Source organism: Alligator mississippiensis, chromosome 3 (assembly GCF_030867095.1).
Source record: "Alligator mississippiensis isolate rAllMis1 chromosome 3, rAllMis1, whole genome shotgun sequence".
Lineage (NCBI taxonomy): Eukaryota > Metazoa > Chordata > Crocodylia > Alligatoridae > Alligator > Alligator mississippiensis.
The window spans coordinates 144,429,766-144,444,139 of NC_081826.1; the positions used below are offsets into that span (position 1 = coordinate 144,429,766).

Consider the following 14,374-nt stretch of genomic DNA (forward strand, 5'->3'; position numbering starts at 1 on the left):
TTGCTGCTTTTTGAAAATCTCAGAGTGGACCAAGGAGATGGAAACTGTTTATATACAGGTCCAGATTAGGGCTGTGGCCCTCTGATGAAGTCCAGGAGCTGTCCTTATTGTGCTGTCTGTGGATCCAATCTATGGCTGACTGATCACTGCAAAGCTTCTTGTCATGAAAATATTACCTCAATTTTAGGTGACAGAAAAAGCATTGAGCTCCACATACAGCTAAAGCGACTTGTACATCTGAGCACTTATGTTTATAGCCATATTTAAATTGGTGCAAGTGTTATACCTATCTGTACTCCATGGAGATTCTAGTTGAAATCCTCAAATATATTGTTGCATTTTATTAGAGAGTGTTGTTCCTTGTATTATGAGTATTTTAATTGATGAATGCCTTCTGTTTCCACTCTAATGAGTCTAAAATTAGGAGTTTTGTGTACATCAAGTGTGACAATGCCTTAGTCATGCATTGTAAATTAACTCACACAATATTTGAAAGGTTGCACTGTATACATTGTATCTACTTGTGCTGTACCCATGAATGACTCATGCCTCCTGAGGCTGGGGGTGGGCTCAGTAAATGCCCGCAAGTGGCGGTTGCAGTGATAGTCAGGGACATGGTGGTGGCAAGCGGGAATTGCCCACAGGCAGCCACAGTGATGTCAACAGCGAGGATGGACTGAGTGGGGACCGCCCATAAGTGGTTGCAGCGGTGTCAGCGGTGGTGTTGGCGGCGGCATGGCGGGGGGTATGGTGGCAAGCAGCAACCACCCACAGATGCCAGTGGCAACTTTGGCAGTGGCCAATCTCAGGGGGGGCACATGCTACCCCGTACCCACCATACATGTCGTCTATGGATGTACCTATCCTATCAAGGTGTAGAAATGCCTGAATTCAGTGAGGATTAATAAACATGGCCATTTTTCACTCAAATTTCCACAATAATTTATCCTCAAATAGGCACAGAAGAATTAGTTGGCAGTTTTGAGTGGTGCTATTTTTGTGCCATACGTCTGAACACAAACTAGGACTTAACAACTATTCTGAAAGGCAATGGTATTGTAAGAGGCCAATGAAGTCTTCATGGTAAGCTAAAATACTTGAAATTAACATTTCTGCAAGACCTTTGTTATAAAAAATAAAGTATTGCTCAAAAGCTTTGGGGTCAAATAAGAACAAGGACCAAGGAAGGGTGAGGGACTTCATATGAATAATAAATAAATGACAACATGCACAGAACTGATCAAGAAAAGACCATATTTCAAAACATCCTTCCAAAAATAATAGGCAGTATCAAGCTCTTATTCATGTGATCAGTATTAAGTATACCTATCATTCTTTTCAAGTAAAGGTAATCTCTCAGATGCTTAAAGCTAGCCTTATACTTAAGCATTTTCCTGAATCAGTACCAAAGAGTGAGGACTAATATATACATGTAAATTCAGAACCAAATTGGGTTAATATTACATCTATTATTCCTTTCACATTTTTAACATAACTGTTATGCAAATTCTTGAAAATATAATCCCCATCCTTTCAGGTACTGGCCAGATCAGCAAATGGACAAGGAACATTTTCAGGCACAGATAAGTATCAGAGTGAACAGTTCTATAAATCAAGTGATAAATTAAAAAGATAACAAGGTCTAGAGACAAGATGCAACTCTTAGCCCTTGGGAACTAAGATGGCAACAACTATGGAAACTGAAGTGTACATAATCTTAAATGGTGTAGATAATGTCAGTGCAAGTTAATGCTTTCTACCCAGCATGCATTCTAAGACCAGGGGCAAATACTGTACTTAAAATCAAATGCAGACATAAAGAAGCATTTATTAATTTAATTGTAGCCATTGTAATGACCTGCAAGGCATAGCTATTGAGGGAAAAACATCGAGGGTTACTCAGGCAACAATTAGCTACTGTCCTGGGGGCAATGGCACAGTGAGGAAAGCATACGATACATTCTGCTTTGTCAGTGACATTAGAGATTTTGCATTTTTAAGGTGTACTTAAGGGCATTGCCCATTTCTAATTTGTTTTTGTAAAATAAAATGCAGAGTCAGATTTTCTATCCTCCTTCAAGAAGCTGTAGTTCATAGACCAGAATAATTTAATGATAGGCTCTTGCCACTTGATATAAGTCAAAGTTATTTTTGAATAATTTGGTAAATAATTTTTATCTTTTTCATTTTCTGAAGATAGCAATGTGAATCACAACTGTTACTTAATGTGTCATTGTGCTTATCTACATCTGTTGTTATAACTGTGGTCCCCAATGCTGATGAAAGCAAAAACAAGTTGTATTGATCTTGGTCTTTTGTGGTTCAGAAACTTCTGCATCACTTTTTCATAGAAAACATATTGTAACAATGCTGACAGTCATTGGCATGTCCACCAGAGGTTTTTCATGGCCATTTAACATACCTGGACCTTGCCGCTAAGCACTGGTTTTGAAACTCTACTTGTTTTGCTTAGCAATGTCTATAGACAAAAAGAGATTTCTAAATCTTCACAAGCTGAATCTAGATGGCTTTAGTTTTACCACTTTCTGCTTCATCCCCAGCTTGAATAATACTTTCAGGTTAGTTTTTCTGTATTCTCAGTAGCCGTTCAGAAAAGGTTAATTGGTAATAAACATTGCCTGCCCTTTATCCATCAGAAACTCATAGTGATTTTAGCATCTCAATATGAATCCTGATGGGGTAAATTCTGCCAATTCTGATTCTATGAGTAATTACAAATAAGGTAAAGTTCACACTCCCCCCCCCCCCCCCCCCCGACTCATCAAAAATCATACTTAGAATAACAAAAATGAAAAATGAAAGAGTTTGTTAGGATATTTGCTCCCAGAGGGCACATCTACTTGAGATGCTACATTGTCATAGCTCATTGCTACGGTGACATAGCATCTAACCATGGCACTGCCACTACTGAACAATAGCACTGAAAACAACCTGTGTGCTGCCAGGACTGCACAGTACCAGTGGGTACTGTGTAGTCATTTAGTACTTGCTTTAGTACTTTAGCAAGTACTAAATGACTGTGCAGTACCAACTGTGCAGTTGGGCACATGTAGACAGGCCCAGAAACAACAAAGCATAGGTTTTCTTATACTTGATCAGAATAGTGGTTGGTCTAGTCCAATATCCTGTTTCTGACAGGCTGCGTCTACATGTGCTGTGAATGCTATAAAGACTTACTGCACAGTAAAATGCTGTGCAATAAGTCTTCCCTGGGAGCACATCTACACATGCTTCCTGCTGGGAGCAAATCTGCTCCTATCCTGCTCTAGCCCCCTGCAACAGCCAAGGGGAGCTCCAGGTTCCCCCAGGGTGCTAGCCCGGGGGTTGTCAGGGAGCTGTGGGCTGGTCTCAATGTGCACGGGGCCAGGAGAGCTCTGCTGACTGCAGTGGCAGCTGTCTCTTGATCCCATGCATATTGGGAGGGGTCTTAATGTGCAAGGGGCCAGGAGACAGCTGCCACTGCAGAGCTGTCCTGGCCCTGTGAATATGGGGATAATCCCTGTGCCCAGCAGGGCTTCCCTGTGCAGCCAGGGGCTGCCTAGGAGCTGTCCTGCTTCTACCATAGCTCCCAGCCAGCCCCAACCTGGGCAGGGATTTGCCTGGCCAGTCCCCAGCTGAGCTAGGAAATCCATGAGCAGCCCGGGCTGGCTGGGAGTTGTCCCAGAAGTGGGACAGCTCTTGGACAGCCACCAGCTGGGCAAGGAAGCAGAGAGTTCCCCCATCTCATTGCTGCTTGGCTCCCAGCTCCTGGGGGGATCTGGGAGCTGAGGAGCCCCAGGACCGGGTGGAGTTTCCCATCCCCTGGTGTTGGGGCTGACCGTGAGCTAGTTTGCTTCTGGTCAGCATCTGCGCATGCACTACTCTAAGCAGTACCTACTAATTTAATAACTGTATTTACAGGTAATAGCTAACTCCACAGTAAAGTGTCTCTTGTAGAAATGACCACAGTGGCACATATCAACAGCTTTAAAAGAAGTAGAAGAAGCACTTCCTTACACAGTTATGAGATAGAAACTTCTCTTATGTGCAGGCTTTCTATTTCTCATCAGTCAAAAGGTAAAGTGATTTTTTTATTATTATTTAATGCAATGCATTTACATATTTTGAAATTCTGATGTAGTCAGGGTGGGCAGCAGTATGATGATGGCGTCCGAACAAACACTGCTGAGTAGGATGACCATATTATTTTTAAGGCAATCTGGGACACTGCCCCCTTCCCCACCTTCCACCCCCTGCTTCAGGTTGACACAAAGGCAGGCGGGCAGGGGGACGGGGCACATTTGAGCAGGGAGGCAGAGCAGCATGGTGCACCAGGCAGGTGGGTGGGCAGCCACCCTGCTGCTGCCCATACTGCCTGGCCTGGCTCCTCCTGACCAACAGCTAGAGGCAGGGGCCCAGGCACTGGGCACTGCTCTTGCTGCCTTGGGCAGGGGTCAGCCAGGGCAGAGCTGGGGGAAAGCACTACTGTGAGTATGGGCTGCTCACATATGTGTGCGGTGCTCCCCTGACCACCCTGGGCGATTGCCCACATCACCCACCCCTAAGTCTGGCACTGTTCAGCAGATAAGTTCACCTCGCTGAATTGTTATCTCAGTGCTGAAAGACACTCTTGGATGATGTGGTTAGAGGTGAACTACACATACACACACACACACACACACACACACACACATGCACATGCATGCATGGGTGCATGTGCATGTGTGTGTGAACAGCCTGCGCTCAATTCAGTGCTCTCCCCCTGCCCTGTCCTGCCCCAGGCAAGAGGAGTGGTGCCCAGCTCAGCCCACCCCCTGCTTTCAGCTGCTGCTCATGAGCTGGGCCAGGCACATGCAGGCGGCAGAAATGTTGCCTGTCTGCCTGGCACACCATGCCACTCCACTTCCCTGCCAGATTGCACCCTGTGCCCTACCTGCCTGCCTCTGCTTCTGCCTGCAGCAGCTGATTCCAAGACTTTGGTTCAATTTTCACCAACCAGCTGGGATGCCAGGATAGCCTATGAAATCTGGGACTTTCCCAGCGAAACCAGGGTGTATGGTTACCCTACTGCTGAGGGAACACTAGCCATTTTGGCAGCAAGACATCAACTGGCTGTGGTTGACACAGATAATTAAAAATATTTTTGCTGAAATGAAAATGCCTTGAAATATGTCATTTCATCTAAGCTACAACATTTTTCAGAGACTTTGGGCCAGAGTCTGTTCCGCCTATTGGGTGTCTAAATGGACATAGGTGTCTAAGTGAAATTCTATTCTACCCTGTTCAAGTCCCTGAAAATCCATTAATGCATCCACTTTTGTAATGCACCATCATCTGATTCATAAAACTGAATCACAAAAAAGCAATGAGGAGAAGGACCCACCCACTTTTTGCCTTCACTGTGTTTCATAAACTCAGACAGAGTAGAATTGCATTTACGCAGCTTTGTCCACTTATACATCTAATAGGTGAAATAGAATCTGGCCTCTACTGGTTTTCATTAAGCTTTCGTTAGGAAGATTTCTTGGGTCAGACAGTGACAGATAGGCTGAGTGATTATGGTACTCTCTTGCAATGGGATACCCAATATAAAGTCCCCACTCTGCTTAATTTGGGATAAAAAATTTTGCTGTGAATCACTCATTCTGCAACTCAAAGCTGGGCATCCCACATGCCCTAATCACCAAGCAACATAGTGTCCAGTCTCTCTCTTTCTTCACACAATTCTGTTCGTGCAAACAGTCAAAAGTTTTGTAAATGCATTAGAAAACCAGTTTTCGATCCTCAACAGTTTCTGCCAAATAGAGCAATTATCTTCTGGTCAGTTCTAGTAGCAAGCAAATATTGCTGAAGAAATGGTGGTTTTTGATAGCTCAGGACTTGTCCAGCAGTAGCACGGACATGACAGGGAGGGAGACGAGTGGGTCAGCCCTACATGCCAACTTAGTAGGGGCACCAGCCTGGCAGCCCCCAGGGAGTCCATGCTGTGGCAATAACAGCAGACCCCTACTGCAAGTGCAGCAACAGCTAGGTGCAGGGACACTGTGCATTAAGGTGATGGGGTGGGGGGAACTCACTGCACCACAGTGGTATCCGAGTCAGGGATCAGTTATGAGTCTATTCCCCAAGTTACTTCACTGCCTGGTTTTGCCCAGGGAGTAAACTGTGCTAGTTATGCCTTGTTGTCCCAGTCTGAGAATATTGCCAAAGGCATCTGTTTAAGGCCTGAACTGTCCTTCTCCCTTGTTTCATAAATCCTGCTGCAAAGTAGGGAGGTGTTAAACATTTCCAGAGAGCTGGGCTGAAAAATGTTCATAATGAAAAGTGCTAAGGGAGCTAAGTATAGGAGACATTCCCTCTTTCCACTGATTCCTAATGCTTAACTGAACTTGACATAATGAGCTATCTGAACCTCTGAGCTAGAGGATTATGCTGCTTCATGTTTAAATGGCTATGTACTACTGTAACTCACTTGGATGTATTTTATGGAGCTCTGGAAGCCTTTTTAGGACTATCTTAGGAGTGGAAACAAAGCACCCTCCTGTAGTGTTTGGTGGCTCTAACAATAGACCCTTTTGCTGTGCGGTTCCTGAGTCGTGCCTTTACTCCTAGTCTACTACAATCTAGTATCTCTTGTACTTTTTGGCCAAATTGTATTTCATCTTTAGACATCTGAGTGGCGCTTATGTAGTGGTGTAACTGCAACTAATGCACTTACATAGATCTTAGATTCTGTTTTCACCTGTGGAAGAACAGGGTTGCTTGGGTATTCTCTACACATAACTACCCAGTGAGGTGGCAGCAGCAGCCCTCTGATATTTTGGCCAAAAGGTGAATGGTTTGGGTACTTGCTCAGGAATTAGAAGCCCCAGTTTCTAAATAGCCCTTCCCCATGAGGGTTGGAACTTGTATCTCTCATTTGCCAAAGTGCTCTACCTACCAGGTTGTACATTAGGCATTGCCAGGGCATCCTGTTGTCATGCTCTTCAAGTTGACCCACAGAGCAGCCAGAAGGGAAAGATGGGGCAGGGGGAGGAAGGCAGGCAGAGTACAAACACTGCCTGGCTTGGAAGGGCCCCTGGACTCTCCCCCACTGAGTCAGAAAAGATCCTGCTGCGGTGAATTTAACCAATATTAAGTGCAACCTGCTAATCCATCACAACTGGTCCTGATAAACCATAAACCACCATTGTTAATAAGCTAGTTATGTATGTCACAAGAGCTTTGTTCAGGTTTTGAGGCTTTTTAGTGTAACTGGCATGATAGTCATGGCATCAACTGTGCTAGTGTCTTACGTTTAAAGACTAAAGTGCCCACCAGATTATTCAGGCTGACTTCCTGTATTAAACATGCCAAGGAAATTCACTCAGCCTACCCTGCAGTGAAGCCAATAACTTGTGTTTGATTAAGGCGTGCCTTCTAAAAGCAGCTGGCCTTGAAATGTTTTCTGTTGCTGAACAACCTTTATTGAGACGTTTACAATGTTCCACATCACTTGGGGGCTTTCTCAGGTCACCCTGAAAGAGAATACTAGCACAGAATTCCTCATTCCCATGAAACTGCAGACTTTTGGCTCTGCCATCCCTAATACAGCTTCTATATTATCTAAATTAGCTTCTACCCCTTAAAAAACTCAACTCATTCAGTTGCAGGCTGCAGTTTCTTTTAGTACCAAATCTATTTGCTAAAATTGCTTGAATGCAGCATGCAGCTGAGAATTATGCTCATTTGTGATTGGATTTGTACACTCGAATGTCATCAGCATCACACCAAGTGCCATCCAGCTGGGAAGTTCTTTTTATGGAAACACACTGGTGCCAAAAGGCAGTCACTGGAAACAATATTGGCCTTAGGATGTAATGCAGGTAGTGAGAGCTAATTAAAACTGGGCATCAGAGTTTAGCGAATTCCAGCTGTAGCATCTAATTGAAAAGAGGTGGTAGCTCTTGTCAGGTAGGCAGATGTGTCACAGATGACAGGAAGAGTTAGTCTTCAGTTTGCATAGGAAAATACAAATTCTTATATTCCTATTTGATTGGGCACCACGACCAGGCACTGTATCCCTGCTCCTGCACCAGCTCCCTTCTCTCAAGCTCTTCTTTGACTGTCACTGATGAAGTAACAGAATGCAGTGCAGACATAACAGGGACACATTGAGCTCTTGAGCATTTTATTTTATTCCTGAAGTTTGCCAAATTCAACAGAAACCTCTGAATACATAGTTAAGTATGATTTAATTTCTAGAACTGTTTCAATAGAATGGGACCATGTAGAACTGACAGATAAACTATTGTGTTTACTGTGCTGGAAGTACAATTCTTGTTTTGTTAACTTTATTAAATCTTAATTTTCTTCCTCCTACTAGGGAGTTGTTTGGACTAGTCAGGAGTACAATATGACAAGTCAAGAAGTTTGTCATTGTATTTCTTGTGACCATTTTAAAAAACGCAGCTTTTACTGTTCATGCAAATGCACGTTTGCTCTGAATCACCCACATAGGAATAGGAAATCCTAATTTGTCATTATGCCATTATGAAAATTAGGGAAGTTGCAGCCTGACTGTTGCATTTAGTACCTATTGATGGACCTACACTGCATGAATATATATACGGTCCCTGGCACTCATTCATGTAATGGCATGATGGGATATGTTTCCCAATCCTAATACTCATGGCATCTGCCATTCCACATATACGTAGCGAAAGACGTATCTTATTTAGTCCCAGCCTTTCTGTGCCCCTGGTTTTTCTTGTTGCCTTTCTCTGTATCTTTTCTAGTTCTACTATATCCTTTAGGAGGTAGTATATGCAACAGTCAAGGTGTGGGCATACCATGGATTTATACAGTAGCACAATTACATTATCTGCCTGTGGCTCTGTATTACTGTGTTTGACTTCCATATATTTTGAAGATGTAAATAATATATTTGTGAAATTATATTTTCAGCTTCTCAGGCTGGACTTGCTTACAAAATAACTGTGTAGTATCTGGTACCATTTTCCAAATATATTTTTCCATTCATCTGTTCTCTTAGCCTTTTGCCAGAATGATTTAAGTGTTCAGCTGCTCCACAGGGCAGCCAAAAGGGATTACCTCGTGAGTTTTTATGTGGAAGGTTTTTATGTTTTATATTTATATTTTCCCTGGCTACTTATTGGTTTTTTTTGTAATGTCTCATATTGACAAATGAGTGTATTTACTTTAGCAAGGATAAGGTAAAGTTTAAATGGTAATATAACAGCACATCTGATCAAGACAATGTATGCAGAGGAGATTTAATCAGTCTTTGAATAGCTAACTAAAGAATTAGTAAATCTTAAAGAATTGGTCATCTGTGGCTTTGATCTTTATTTTAAAAAAAGGAATAAGTTGGTCACAGTACATAACTTCTGATACAGTCTCATTGCTAAGCACTGAACCAGGCCCAGAGCTCTGGGCTGTGACTGATAAGCTCTGCTCCTGTCTTGGCTTTACTCAAGTCTCCCTGCTCAGCTGAAGCAGGCATGATATGCTACAGAAAGACAGAAAGAGAAGATGAGTTAAAGTTTTCAGAAGGACTAAGCCAGATATATTCTTAACCTAAAGAGGAAACAAAAGGGAAAAAACACAAAACTGCCAACCCAGTCATCCCCAGGGAAAACCCTAGTTTATGGGGAAATTCCATCTGCTTGCACCCGTCTCCCATTCTCCTACCTTCCAAAGAAGTGCAGCCAAACACAGCTGCTCCACACGTTGAAGGAAAGCTTGATCCCCCAGAAAGTAGAGCCAACATGTTCTGCCAAAGACTACCTGATTCATCCGAATTTTTAGACAAAAACCCAAAGGGTTTTCACCTTAAATGTCTATCCTTCAGCAGTGTCCATCACTTCTAAAGGTATCCCTGTGCATATCCATCCCAACTGTCATCTCAACCTGTCACATTTCTCCTATGACTTCCTTTATTGTGATCACTTTTGTTTTATGGTTTCTCTCAGGGGGCTAGATTCTGTGGGTGCGTCTACACATGCACATTTACTGCACAGTAATTTAGGTTAACCAAAAATTACTGTGCAGCACAGGGGAATGTCTACACTTGCACGCCCATACTGTGCAGTAACTATGGTGACTTGGGCATAAATTTGATACCTGCATCATGCAGATATAAAATTTACACCCGATTATTTAATGCACAGTAATGCACTTATAGATGCCTTAATGCGCAGTAACATTGTGTGTATGGACTGATTTGGGACTAGCTTTAGTCCCAAATCAGTCCACAAACAGCGCTACTATGCTTTAATGACTGCACGGGTAGACACCAGCATAAAAACCACTGATGTAAATGCACGTGTAGATGCGCCCTATTTTTCCTTAGAATATAACCCTATAGGAACTCTACTGACTTTAGTGAAATAATATTGGAATTATGGAAGGAGAAGCAGGGTTAGGCCTACTCATTTCAGATGACTTTCAAGCCTTTCTACCTTTTTTCTTTTTCTAAAGTGTAAATCCCCTTTTTACTTTATTACCTGTAACCCATCATCTAGATGTTAGAACTTTCTATATCACCCATGTTAAATGCCAAAGGATCCATGACAGTCCCTTCTGCATCCTCTCTCATTTTTCCCTAACTTTTCCATTCAAGAATAAGAGCCCATATTCCATGAATATCATGTATTCTCCCCGTTTGAACTTTCCAGCTTGCCATGCCATTGGTTTGCTGAGTGACTCGTGTTAGAATTGCTCTGTACTACCACCCCCTTTATTACTTCCAATTGCTCTTTCAAGCCATACCCAGAGGTTCTGAATACATCTTGCTAAAGGTGACCTGAAATGCTTCTTGAATTTCTCTAACAGTATTCAAGGTAGGATATATGTTAAGCTCCTCTCATGGCTTTTTAAAAAGCTTTCTTTCTGCCTTTCATTCCTCCTTGAAGTTTGCCTTTTAGGCACCCTCTGTAGCAGCTCATGTAAATTCATTTTCTGTGAAGCAGTGACATCACAGCCCCCACAGACATATTTATCAGTGAGTTATAATCTGAGTCTCTCCTTGTTTGTGCTAGGAGGCAGCTACATAGCACCTGTCAGAAAAAAATGCAGCAGCATATAAATATGTATGGGTAAACCTAATGTGATAAATGCAATCTTCTTGCTTTTACACATAGTAGCAATGTGCCACTCATCCAGATTATAACATGGAGTGGTCAAGGGAAAAGGGACAAAGTGGGCCACAGCCCTTGCTTTTCTTTTAAAAACCATAAGAAGATTGTTTGACAAAATACAGAAATGTAACTTTATAAGATAGAGACAAACTTAGAAGTGCCTGCCACGTAGCCTGTAAAAAGATCTCTATTAACTTGTGTATGAATCAGAGAAAAATAGGGCTGGAAGGGACTTCAGGGGTCCATCTGCTGTAACCCCCTGCTCAAGGCAGCATTATTCCTGTCTAAACCATCCCAGGAAAGTTGTTACCTAATCTCTTCATAAAGACTTCCAATGATGGAGATTCCACAATTTCTCTACATAATAAGTTCCAATGCTTAACTACCCTCATAACCCAAAAGTTCTTCCTAATATCCAACCAAAGTGTCCCCAATTGCAATTTAAGCCCATTACTTCTTGTCTTGTCCCCCTTGGACACAGAGAATAAATGATTTCTATCCTATTCATAACAACCCTTTATTTGTATTTGAAGACTGATATCAAGTCTCCTCCTTAGTCTTCTCTTCTCCAGGATAAATAATTCCATTTCTTACAAACTGTATAACATGTTTCCTAGACCTTTCAGCACTTCAGTTTCTTTCTGCCAGACTCCTCCTACTTTGTGCATATCTTTTTGAAGTGTGGTGCCTAAAAACGGATATATTTTTCCACATGAGGGTCTTCAGTACTGAACTGAGCGAAAGAATCACTTCCTGTGACTTGTATGTGATACTCCTGTTAATACATCCAAATACACTATTAGAATTTTTATAAAAATAGCACATTTTTTACTCGTATTCAGTTAGTGGTCCACTGTAACCCTCAGGGCTTTTTTTCTGTAGTACTGCACCTTAGCCTGTCATTCCTCTTTTTATTTTTTGCACATTTGATTGTTCCATTCTAAATTCAGTACTTTACACTTTTCTTATTGAATTTTAAATTTTAAATTATTTAATTAATTTCGGACCATAACTCCAGCTTATTAAGGTCATTTTTGTCGGGACCCAGGGCAGCTGGCCAGCAGCTGTCCCTGACTCCCACCCGGGCAGTTAAGGGTCCGTCACCTTAGAAGGCCGTCAGGCGGGTACTTGTGATGCTTGGAGTAGAATTAATTAGGCGGACGCTTAGTTGTAAAGCAAGATTATTTACTCACGCTGTCAAGGTGGTGAATAGCGGAGGTCAGAGATACTTGGTTAGTTACAGCTTAAGGTTCGTAGGTCATAGGTTGGTCTGCGTAAGAGTTTGTCGGTCGGGCAGATAAATGGAAAAAAAAGTCGGGCCGGCAGGTCGTTGATTTACATCTGATTAGGTCGAGACGGGGGAGACTGGCAAGTGATCAATTTGTCAGTTATTCTCACGCATACATTCAGAGGTTTTTTAGGTGTGTGTGCGGAGGTCTCCCATTCTTCACAGAAGTGAAGACAGGTTTTATTTGTGTAATAGCCAATTGCTTTTCGCCACGTCATAAATTTAATTGGAATCGCCAATTATCTAGCGGTCTTCGCTAGGGTGTTATCATAGGGTTACTCCTTGTTTTCTCTGACCAGTTATAATGATTTATGTACAGCACAGAAGGCTAAGTTTCATTTCTAGTTAGTGTCGCAGTTATAAATCTCTTTTTGACACGCGCAGCAAAAAAAAAGCAGTTACTATCATTATTGTTAACCCTTAGTTAACCTAGTGTAGAAAAAAACTGTTTCAAATGGTTTTACTTGTTTGTGACATGGGCACTATTTAATTTGGTTGTGACAATTTTGAATTGAAATCCTTCCATAAAATGTCAGCTGTCCCACCCTCCACTATTCCATGTCATCTGCAAAATGTATCTTGCTAAGTGTGTACTAGATTCCGTTCTCCAAATCATTAATATGAAACAGTATTAGACCCAGGACAGAGCCCTGAGGAACCCCACTTGACATGGCTTCTCAAAATAGAAATCAAATCATAAATCACAACTCTTTAAGCTTGATTATGCAACCAGCTATCTACCTATTTGCCAAAACTCAGGAAGCAGCCTTCGCCCAAAATAATTGCCCGCCCCTGCTCTAACCTGTACTTTTCCTACTCTAGGGTGAATATTTCCTACCCTATCCTCACATACTGTTCTCAATTTTGCCTTGGCCTTCCTGATTTTTCCCTACACGTCCATATTTCTACTTTTTTTAAGATTCCTTTTTAAGTTTCAAGTAATCAAAAAGTTCCTGTTGAGCTAAGCCGTTCTCTTTCTGTACTTCCCATCCTTTCTTTACATCAGGATAGGAGCTCACGTGGCCTTAATATTACTTTTTAAAGTACAACAAGCATTCCAGGACTACATTTTCACTTAGACATGCCTCCCATGGGATATATATAGTGTTCATCTTTAAACAAAGGTAACAAGTGGACTCAGAGAATCCCAGACAAATCAAATTTTCTTCAATGCCCAGAAAGATCCTGAAACATAAAATCAGTTACTCCTTTCGTGGTCACGTGTAGGATAACTTCGTGATAAATAACAGTTAACGTTGATTTGTCGAAAGCAAATCAAGCTTAACCAAGCTGATTTCTTTCTGTGCAAGAAGGGTGAGCACTGTGGATGCAGGGAAGAGCAGTGGATATGATGATATACTTTGACCTTTGCAAAGCTTTGACATTGTCTCCCATAACGTTCTCAGAAGCAAGCTAAGGAAATATGGTCTATATCAGGGATGGACAATTATTTCAGCTGAAGGGCTTCTCAACAAGTTTTGGTGAGCTGTCAAGGGCTGCAAGGGTAGCCCCACCCCTTGACAGGTGCCCTACCACTGGTTGCCATCTTGAGGCCAGAAGTCCCATCCCTAATCCCTGACCTTTGCCACTGGAAGTTCCTACCCTTGCCCTGGAAGTACTCCTTTTGGGGTGGGTTGCCATCTTGAAACCTGAAAAAAAAATCATGTTCTAAAAAAATCAAACATCTACTATAACTTATTTTAATTTTATTTAAAAAAAGATTTTTGTCCTGATTTATGTGTGTTTGTTGAGTGTATCTAGAAGCGATTGCATAATAGCTCAAAATAGTCTTACTCTTGTATATTGTGTTGGGGGGTAAAGGGGTATATGTGAGGAGTGTGGTTGTGGAGTGGGTGTGTGTGCATGGTGGGGTGTGTGATGTCTGTGGGTGATGTGGGTGGGGGTGTGTGGAGGGGTGTGGGGTATGTGGTTGGAGTGTGTAGGT

The 14,374-nt window shown here is 42.2% G+C and overlaps 1 protein-coding gene across 2 annotated transcripts in view; it reads left to right on the plus strand.

The window, feature by feature from the left end:
* GABBR2 (gamma-aminobutyric acid type B receptor subunit 2) overlaps positions 1 to 14,374 on the plus strand; it is a 977,761-nt gene that overhangs the window by 360,497 nt on the left and 602,890 nt on the right. The window lies entirely within an intron of this gene.